Raw genomic sequence first — 9,473 nt, 5'->3', positions numbered from 1 at the left:
TTTTTTCCCAGATTCTTCACTAAACTAATCAGTTTATTTAATGCTGTGTCATCTCATGCATATGTTGTAATACATCTCCTCCATCTGGTAAAGATGCTGGAGGTTTTGTTCTCTTGTGTTTGACTGGGGCCAGCAGCCCAGGGATCGTAAGCTGTTGAAGCCAGTACCATGGCTTCTTTCACAGAAAGCTCTGGATGCTGGCTGAGGTCCTCCGATATATTAGCTGCTAGCAACTAAATGAGATAGATGAGCCAAATGAACATCTCTCATTTTTAACCTTATATTTGTAGCAGCTGGATTCATTGAATATTCACAGATGGGGGACAGCAAGCAAGACTGAAACTGCTTGGAGACTTGAGGCCATATTGCTATAAGTGCAGGCATGTAGGTGTATGAAGTATAAAGCTCTGACTCACTTATGTTATTTATCTGTCCTTCTGTGTGCTTCCATGTCCTGGATGCAATGGTCTCTGGTCCCTGCACCATGAGTCAGTCTGACTGTGCAGCCCAACCCTGCCAGACCTATTGCAGTACATGGGCTTCCAAAGCTCTGTTGCAATACAAGCCCATGCTGATTTTACAGTATGTCAGTTGTAATAGTTCACATTGTAACGTTACAAAGTGAAAGCTGGTGAACCTTTGTGTGGTCTTACCTTTGGTATTTTGGCAGTTTATTGCACCTCCACGGGAAAAGGACAAGAAAAGGGAGAATTCTCCTTGAAAGGTGAGGCGAAATCCGGTGCACATTGATGAGACTAGACGGGGTCGTCAAGGGGCATACTGTATGAACAAAACTCAGTTGCGAATAAGAGGGGCAGCCTCCCTCGTTTCGTTGCTGGCATTGATTTGAGGACCACGTCCAGTCGTTTCTTGGCAGAAGTGACGGTATCAGCTCTGACGTGGAAGAAAGTGTCTCCTGTTCTCAGTTTTAAATGCCTGCCCCCTTAGTTTCAGTTCGTGCCCTCTGGTTTTCCTGTTTCACATACTGCATTTTGAGCTGCGGCTCAAAGATTCAATATGATGATTGTGAATACACAGAGAAGCGGGAACAAAGTGCCTGGGGGATATTGTTCCTGCATTCTGTTGGCAGCATTTCATTTCCCCCTTGGTGTTGCTTAGCGTCAGTTTCTTATCCAACAGGTTAGCCGTGACCAATGTAATCATTTCTCTAGTTTTAGAAAGATCCGACCAGCCTGTTGTGAGTCATCTAGAGCCAAATTAAAATTGAGGAGGTTTGTGGGGAAAATGCAGATGGGATGTTTATATCTGATAATGGCCTGGAGCGTCTTGTTCTTTCTGCCTGCTTTTTATAGGGGCTCAGTTATTGCAGCGTCATAGATCTATTGAAGCCGCAATGTTTTCTTTTCTTTACTATTTATTAAAACCTGATTATGGCATTTGATACAGAATAGCAGTTGTATTTTTGATGCCACTGAGGAGCATAATTTTATTTCAGAAGAACACTTGGAATAGGAGTGGAAAGATCCAAATTAGAAAAGGGCTTGAGGGTAGAAAATAATGATATGATGTCCTCGGGGACACTCTAAAGACTGAAGTAACATTACTTTGCAGTTCTAAAAACATGTTCTCAACTATACATGCAGTGTGGCCTGGAAGATTTTAGAAATGGATGCCCTCTTGGTTGTCCTTGTGCTTTTTTCTGCATGAACCAACAGTATAACAGACTTTTCTTCACCAGTAACCCACTGGTGGTATGAAATACCATATTAATTGATTGAAAACGGCAAGAGGGCAAAGATGAGACTCTATATGTGAACCGTTCCAGTCTATACTTATTTTTGTGGTATCACCTTTATATATAGTATTGTAGTTAAATATATAGTGTTTTAGTTAACTAGTATTTAGTTAAAAGCTCTATATTCGAGTAAGGAATTATGTATTATTTTTATTAATCGCAGTTGTTCTTATGGCAATGGGATAACTGATCATAAAATTATACTTTTATCTTTTAATGGAATGGAATATAAAATTGATTAGCATGCTAAGATATTGTTACAGTCGTTTAATTAGATTAATATATAGATATATAACATGATCAAATACAATTTAAAATTGCCGGTTTGGTATGCGTTATACTCTCAGAACTTGATTTTTCAAGTCTTCTAGACCGATTCTAACGCACCCACGTCAAAAGAGGTTTTTTTTTTTTGCCGAATACTTCACTCAAGTTGCTACGCAACTAAAACATCCACAGTTAACTACAGCTCGCTGACGGTCCAGGGAGCGCAGGCTGCGAGGTGCATTGTGGGAGAATCCCTGTGATGCTGATTCAGGAGGAGAAGCGGACGGCGAGAAGAGGAGGGTGGAAGATGGTGCAGGAGCGAATGAGAAAAAAACTGCAATGACCCCGCAAGCCGAATAATGCGCCTCGGCGAAGCTTCCAAAACTGAGATCTTATTAAGGCGGCAAAAGAACAGGTCAGAAAAATTATATTCTCGTGCTTCTTTTCTCCCTCAGCGCTGATGGTGTGCTTATCGTTAATGCATTTTTAGCCGTCCGGATTTCGTTAAATTGGCACCCTGTCTATTGTAGGAGGCTGGCAGTAGCAAACGCCCATAGGGGAGCACCTTGCTATTGCCGAAGCGTGACCGTATTATTTTGGCAAGGAACAACTAGACAGCCTGGTATTAAAACAAGCAACGGTCCCATCCGCATTATGCCATCTGAGATGAATTAATTAATTGATGTCATTTATGTTGAATAATGTTAATGAATAATTGACTTAAATGCATTTTAATGCAGGCCTTATAAGAAAAGCTTTGTTAGTGCTTTATGGGAGTTGTAGTGTTCGCCTCTAAAAGGTTCTCGTAAAGAGTGTCGACTTCTTATGCGCGGAACGACATCTCCCATGTTGCTCTGCTCGGCCTACCCGGTCTAATGAATTATGCCTCACACCTATGATTGTCAGGACATTCCTCCAATGAGAGGCTGCAGAAGGTGGTCTTGGGAGGCGGGGACAAGTCTGAAGGGCTTGGCCATTGGGCGAGACCAAAAGGGGGCGGGGAGCGAGGCGCGTGGGGTGGCTGTTGTTTCTTGGGAAACCGGTGTCCTCGTGCGCCGCCTGTCGCGAGGACGATGCCTGTTGTTGGGTGTCTATAGAGTAGGGGCTCGCGCTGCACTGCGGACAAAAAAAAAATCTCTCTGTAGGTGGAGAGGGCAAGCCTGTAGGATCTCCGCGATATAAAATAAAGAATTTAAACTCTTTCCCCCAGCTTTGGACTTTGCAGAAATGTAATTGTCCTCTGTCACTTGCTACAAAGAATTAATTTGTGTTTTCATTGGGAAACGCATTCACGCTGCAAGAAACACTGCAAGCGAAAATGTCATTTGCAGTAAATGTACTTGTGTAAATGCACACAGATTCGAAAGAATGGAAAAGCTACGAGTAATTTACTAAAAATCATGATAAAAAAACTGATTGATAAACTAGGTTACTTTATATTTACGAAGAATGCTGTATATATCACCTTGATAAAAAAACAGTGATGGATATTTGGCAAGGAAATGCATATGTAGCTACCCCAACACATCATTTATGCGAACGGAACACACATCATCTGCCGGCATAACAGTGTACGTATGTACCTTAACACAGCATAAATTAACAACAGCTGCATTAAACGAGGGTAGAACAGGGCAGTTACGCTCCAATTGTTTCTCGGTTCTGGTATCGATATGCAATTTAGGAGATGGATTTTCAGTGATGCGGTTTTCGGTCTTGCGGGATAACGGGAGCTGACGTCTGGGATGGCCCAGCGTGCCGACGGAGCTGCAGAGCTGGATGCGGTAGTGTAGCCGAGCCCCTCCATGCTGCTCAGTCGTGAGGGGCACAGCCTCTGGCGGGGCGGGCGGACCGAGTGGACAGTAACAGGGCGCAGTGATGGTATCGTGAGCCGACCGCTGCGGCGTGTTTTGTTTTTCTCTCTCTCTCTCTTTCCTCTCTCCTTTCTCAGTTTTTAAAAATCTCCCGGGCGCAGGTTGTACTGCGGTGGTTAGGGACGGGTTGTGGCATGTGCAGCACAACCCCTCATGATCCCCGGTGCTGAAGGTTACAGGGCGGGGAAGTGACCACTTTAGAGTCGGCGCCAGGTAAATCTTATTCGGGACGGTGCCCTAGCGAACTGTCATTCGGAATCCCTTTTGAACGAAATTATTTGCATGATCGATGTGATGCGATGGCAGTGACTCAATCCGGCACGTTTGGTTTATGATAGTTGGCTTTTCTGAAATGACAGAGTGTGCTATTCGCGTGCGGGTGTGTTACAGGGGCTGTGGTTAGGGTGTGTGAATGAATGAAACAGAGAGAGACCGTATTTAGCAATGGGATTTCGTCAGTGTTTTGGGGTGACCGTGTACACTGAAGTGAATGAATTATGTAATGCACACGGGGTTCCTCTGTGGTTTATTATAGCCTCTTCATATTTTGGAATCCTTCGTAATTAATTCTTTTATGGTACAACACTTAATCGCATTCGTTTTTTTTTACAAGTACAGTACGAGCATATACAGTATACAGTACAGCTAAAATGTATAGGGGATAAAGCTTTATTACCCCTATATTGGAAGGATTCAGTTTAATCGACTTGTCATTTAGATTTACCCGAGAGAAAAACGTTTTGTACAATAAATTAAATAATGAACATGTCTGATCTTTCTGATGATTGATGTTTTTCATCATTTTAAAAATATTAGAGCTGTCCGTAAGGCAGGTTATTCCTAAATTAAACCGAAGAACATTTTTTGTTTTTTTATAGCCCACATCGTTCGCTTTGTTAAAATCACCACATACTGTAAATACCATGATTGTAGTGGTATCTTGTCAGCTCTACGTCATTTAACAAAATCACAACAATATTTATTATTATCAAATGGTGAATTAATAATGGTTGCATGTTACATTAACACTTCCATTTGGAGCAAGATAAAAACTTTCAATTTTAGGTAGACGTGTCTCCTTTCTGCAGGCCTCTATGAGCTATCTGGAGCATAACGGTAATTTTTAGTTCATTGGAGTTCCCTTTGCGTGGAACAGTAGAATAAATACGTGGAACTAGTGCGTGTTTTGTATGCGTTTGGAAGTACTTAATTTATGCTTAGGTTTATTTTATCATACATTTGTTTTGGCAGTTTCTGGTGTCGATAAAAGTGAGGGGTAAAAATGCATACCGCTTAAATTTCCATTTTTCTTTGCCGCTAGTTCTTCACCGTGTGTTCTGGCTTGATTTCACCTGTATACTGGATTTTTTTCCTGGATTGAAACTAAACAGACTTAATTTCAGAATCTACAGCGGTCAATCTTTCTGTTCCTGGCATTTATAGTCAGCTGGAGAGCTGCATAAATGTAAGATCTGAACAATGTCAATATTTTTGGAAGACTGCAAGGAGGGGATATATATATATATTAAGGCGCCTAATGTTATGTGATCAGAATGCAAACGGTTTAATATGAGGTCTAAGAAAACAGTTCCACAGGGATCTCCCGGAAAATGAGTCTTTTCCGCAATATCTGTAGCGGTATCTGTGGACTAGGACATCACAATGGGATTAGGATCATTTGATCACCTTTGAACTCTGTGACAGATATTTTATTTTTCATTTATTTGTTTACCTTAATGATGAGCCAAACAAACAATGTGGCAACATTACAAGACAGGTGAGTCTCTCCTAACTCCTAAGTGCGAGTAGTGAGACAGTCTGCAGCTTCTGAGGTCAAGGGCACAGACGTCAGACCATCAGAGTAGTTCCAACCCAAATAAACCGGCTGTTCCTGTCCCTCTTCATTTTTAACACTTCAGAGGGCAGGCCTTTTAAAGGTGTCTTACAAATTGCTTTGCCGTAACGTTCTGCAGATTTTTAAACCTGTAAATGATGTGGTGGTCTCTGTATTAGGGATTTGAGTTAGAACATTCTGCATTCATTTCCCAAACTGTACTGCTTATTATTTAAATCATTCCACAGGGACTGTTGGCCATCTTATTGTGCCTACTCTAGATATGCCTTTTTCGTAGCCATGCAAAGAGGAAATTCTTAATGGTTTAGTCATTGTTTCTGTGAAATGTTTCCTGTTCAAAATGAGAAAACGGAGGCTAGTGCTCAGTGTCTCACACCTGTTTTGTCTTTGTGTGTCCTTGTTAAAATCAATAGTAAAAGACCCCAGTCAATGGCCAGTCTTTCTGGCTATTTGCAGCAGCAGCAATGTATGTCACAGTTATTAATCTGGTCCAGCCTTCTCATCACATGTACTGTATAGCTGGTAATGAAGAAAGCTAATTAATTTGGGGATTTATTTAGGTTCCTTTATTAAATACAGCGAAAAACGTGTTTTAGCTGCAGACACTGGACTAAAAAAACATTTTTCTCACCTTTCCATTCTTCATGCCTTCATACAGTATATGGATTTTCTCTAACTTTTGACAAAGGTCCCCTGGTGTTTCAAGCATTTAGTTATGGGTGGTATTAAATATGTGTCTTAAAACAAGCGACTTAAAAGACAAATTGATTGTTTATTGATTTTCAGACTACTTTCTTTATTTTGAGCTTGAGACAAATACATCAGCACACACTTCCACACTGCTGTGGAAGACATTCTGAGCAAACTTTGAAATGCTGTAATCTGGATTGGGCTGAGAATGCAGTAAAACCAGATTCGGAACTGGCAAATATTTTGTGCTGACATGATCTTGATAATTGAAGAGATGCCGTCACATTATTACACAACATTTGGGGTTTTGGTGTGTGGCTGTAATGTCTTGCATTGCCAGTTATAACAGAATTTCATTGACTTGCAGGCTGACAGAGGAGGGCTGTACCATCATGTGAGTTGGGAACCCGGTACATAGCATTTTCAGAAAGACGTAAGGTTTTTGAAGAGGGTTTGCACTATGGTGAGAGGTTTACAGTACCTGTTCTTGAATCGGACCCTGGAAATGTGGCTGTTCTGTGCTTCCAAGTTCAAACTGATAATGGCTGTTGCAGATTTCTAACCCTTGGAGTCTGAGGTTTCATTCTTTCGCCCTTTCGGGAGAGCTGTACGTGATAAACCCCTGCTTTTGCAAAAGTGGCCCCTTTTTGTCTGTTTTAAATTGGCGGAGAAAAACAACTGAAGGGTGCACAGTTTCATGTCTGTGTTTACCAAGATGAGTCTGTTGTAGAGAGATTAGCAGTATCATTATTAAAGACTTTGCTCTAGTTCTAAATGTGCTTCACCCTTGAGCCTCAAGCAGATTCTCTAAATTGATCATTCAAGTCCAGACCGTATACTAGAACCCCTGCACTCCAAAGCTCAGGACAGGCTCTATTTGCAGCCTGATAGCCTTATCTAATAGCTGAACTCTGGAATGGGCTTAACTCAAAGCAATGTCTGTAGCTGTCTAGCAGACGTCACTGACTTTGGGCAGTGCAGATGCTCACTGTATGTCTGCTGGTCTCGAACAAAACTGAACAACTCGGTCCAATCCAAGTTCTGGCCTGTGTGTGTAGATTGGCATGCTGCACTTGCATAACGGGGTGTGAACGATATTTAAAGTGTGCCACAAAGTTAGCAACATTTAAAGACGGTTTTCCATTTCCCAGTCATCATAGAATTAAGAGTGACTTGCACTTTCCAGATGATCGAAAACTGGCTCATAATGCTGCTCTTTCCTTAGGGTATGGTCTCTGTAAATTTCACAGATAGATAAAACTTTATTGATCCTGAAGGGAAATTGAGGCGTAGCCAAAGAACCAGGACATATTTAAGGCATAAATAAATAGATAAATTGCCAAAGAATGGGAGATATTTGTCTGCTAAATATTTAAATCATGATCACAGAGATTCATTGGAAGAATAAGCTTACAGCATGAATTACTTGTACCATGCTGCCGGAGGACACTGTTCAAGTGTGTGTTGTATAGGTACAATAAAAGACATTATTAAAATGTTAGTCCCATGGTGTTCAAATTTATTTATGTTGGCAATCAATAGATTTTGTTGCCAAGGTATTGCTAGAGATATTCAGAAGAGATTGTCTCCTGGTCACAGCAATCTACTCATAAATAAAGCACAGTGAAGACAATTCTCTGATTGGATTTTATTGTGGAATTAACATTAGAATTTTTCTAGATAAGACAGATGAAAGCTGAGTAAATAGTACAAAGGCTTTTTGTAGAGGTTCTCAAAGACAAAATATTTACTATTACTTTATGTATCATTCTGTTATTATAAAGATTAATGAAGACAAATCAGTGACCAGGAATTATTTTTGTACTTGTGAAGGATACATTTTTACTTAATAACATGTTTTGAAGCTGTAATCAATGCATTGATTTGGGATTTACATACTGCTTTAAAATCGTGGACCAGATCAGAACATTGGCCACGGTTTCTGTTAGTATCATCCTTTCCACGGTTAGCCTTAAACCTAATGTGTAGTGGCAGAAATGGAAGTAATTTATACATGATTATATTGCCTCACAATCACTTGACGTGGCATTTGAGAGCACTGCCCTTTAATCTTATAATCAATTTGAAAAGAGTGCATGAAAGTGCTTTACTTTGATCAATGTATTTAAAGTGTATTCTAACACACTCATCTAGGGTGAGGCTGTTGTGCTTTCAGTAGACATGGAACAGCAACACATGTCATCGACAGACATGATTTTCCTCATTTCCTGAGTTCTAGATTCAAGCAGTGAAGAAAGACTCATGGCTACATTAAGACCCTTTGCTAAATTCAGATTCGCTTTTGCACCTTGCAATGGCTGCTAAAAGGATTTCTCCTCCTGCGTGTCTTTTGGCTACATCTCTTCCCAAGACCTTCTTCCGTTTTGTGCAAAGGACACATCAGCCAAGCTGACTGCGTTTGCAGACAGGATTTCCAAATTATTTCCAGCATGCCCTGCTGCCCCAGCATTGAGCCTCTGTCAGTTTTACTCTGCTGTGCATGGCTTTCTGCTGTTGCAGATGTTGCATGCACACTGACACTTTTACCTCATTTTATCGTCTACTTCCTGGTCCCAGTCCTGAGGATTTGCAGGAGGACAAATGACAGTGTGAATAACGATGTGTGTGTAGCTGAATCTAGCTTGTTTCTGGTTTCTGGCTTGTTCCCCTGCGTGCACTTGCTAACCGGTTAAGGTTATTGAGAAGAATCTTTTTGGATCCACAAATGTTCGCTTGTTTGGGCATGGGTTTGAGCCTTGACAATATCCCATAATCCTCCATTTCCCCAAACCAAATGGCCAGCATGGTGGGTCACATGATGGCAGACCCTCATTCCTCAGTGAATGAATGAAAGTTTTGAATGAATATATACAGTATGTATATATAAGTTATATGTATATTAGAAGAATAGCAATCCTTCTTATTTTAACCACACTGTTTCTCTGAAATGTTGATGCTAGTGTAGCGTAATCACAAACTTGTTATTACGCAATTACTGTTGTTTACAGAATTTTTGATAAAAGAGTTACTC

General features: G+C 40.8%; 1 protein-coding gene across 1 annotated transcript in view; it reads left to right on the top strand.

Annotated features, from left to right (window-relative positions):
* The first annotated feature begins 2,257 nt into the window (after positions 1-2,257).
* Positions 2,258-9,473, top strand: part of LOC148646059 (tau-tubulin kinase 1-like) — a 54,244-nt gene continuing 47,028 nt past the window's right edge. Inside the window, exon 1 of the mRNA XM_088609683.1 lies at positions 2,258-2,438. The gene's annotated coding sequence lies outside the window, so the exon portion shown is untranslated. The remainder of the gene's footprint in view (positions 2,439-9,473) is intronic.

This window comes from Lepisosteus platostomus, chromosome 17 (genome assembly GCF_059453375.1).
Source record: "Lepisosteus platostomus isolate fLepPlt1 chromosome 17, fLepPlt1.hap1, whole genome shotgun sequence".
NCBI classification, from domain to species: domain Eukaryota; kingdom Metazoa; phylum Chordata; class Actinopteri; order Semionotiformes; family Lepisosteidae; genus Lepisosteus; species Lepisosteus platostomus.
The sequence above is the reverse complement of the archived record's forward strand: the minus strand, read 5'-3'. Positions and strand labels throughout refer to the sequence as shown.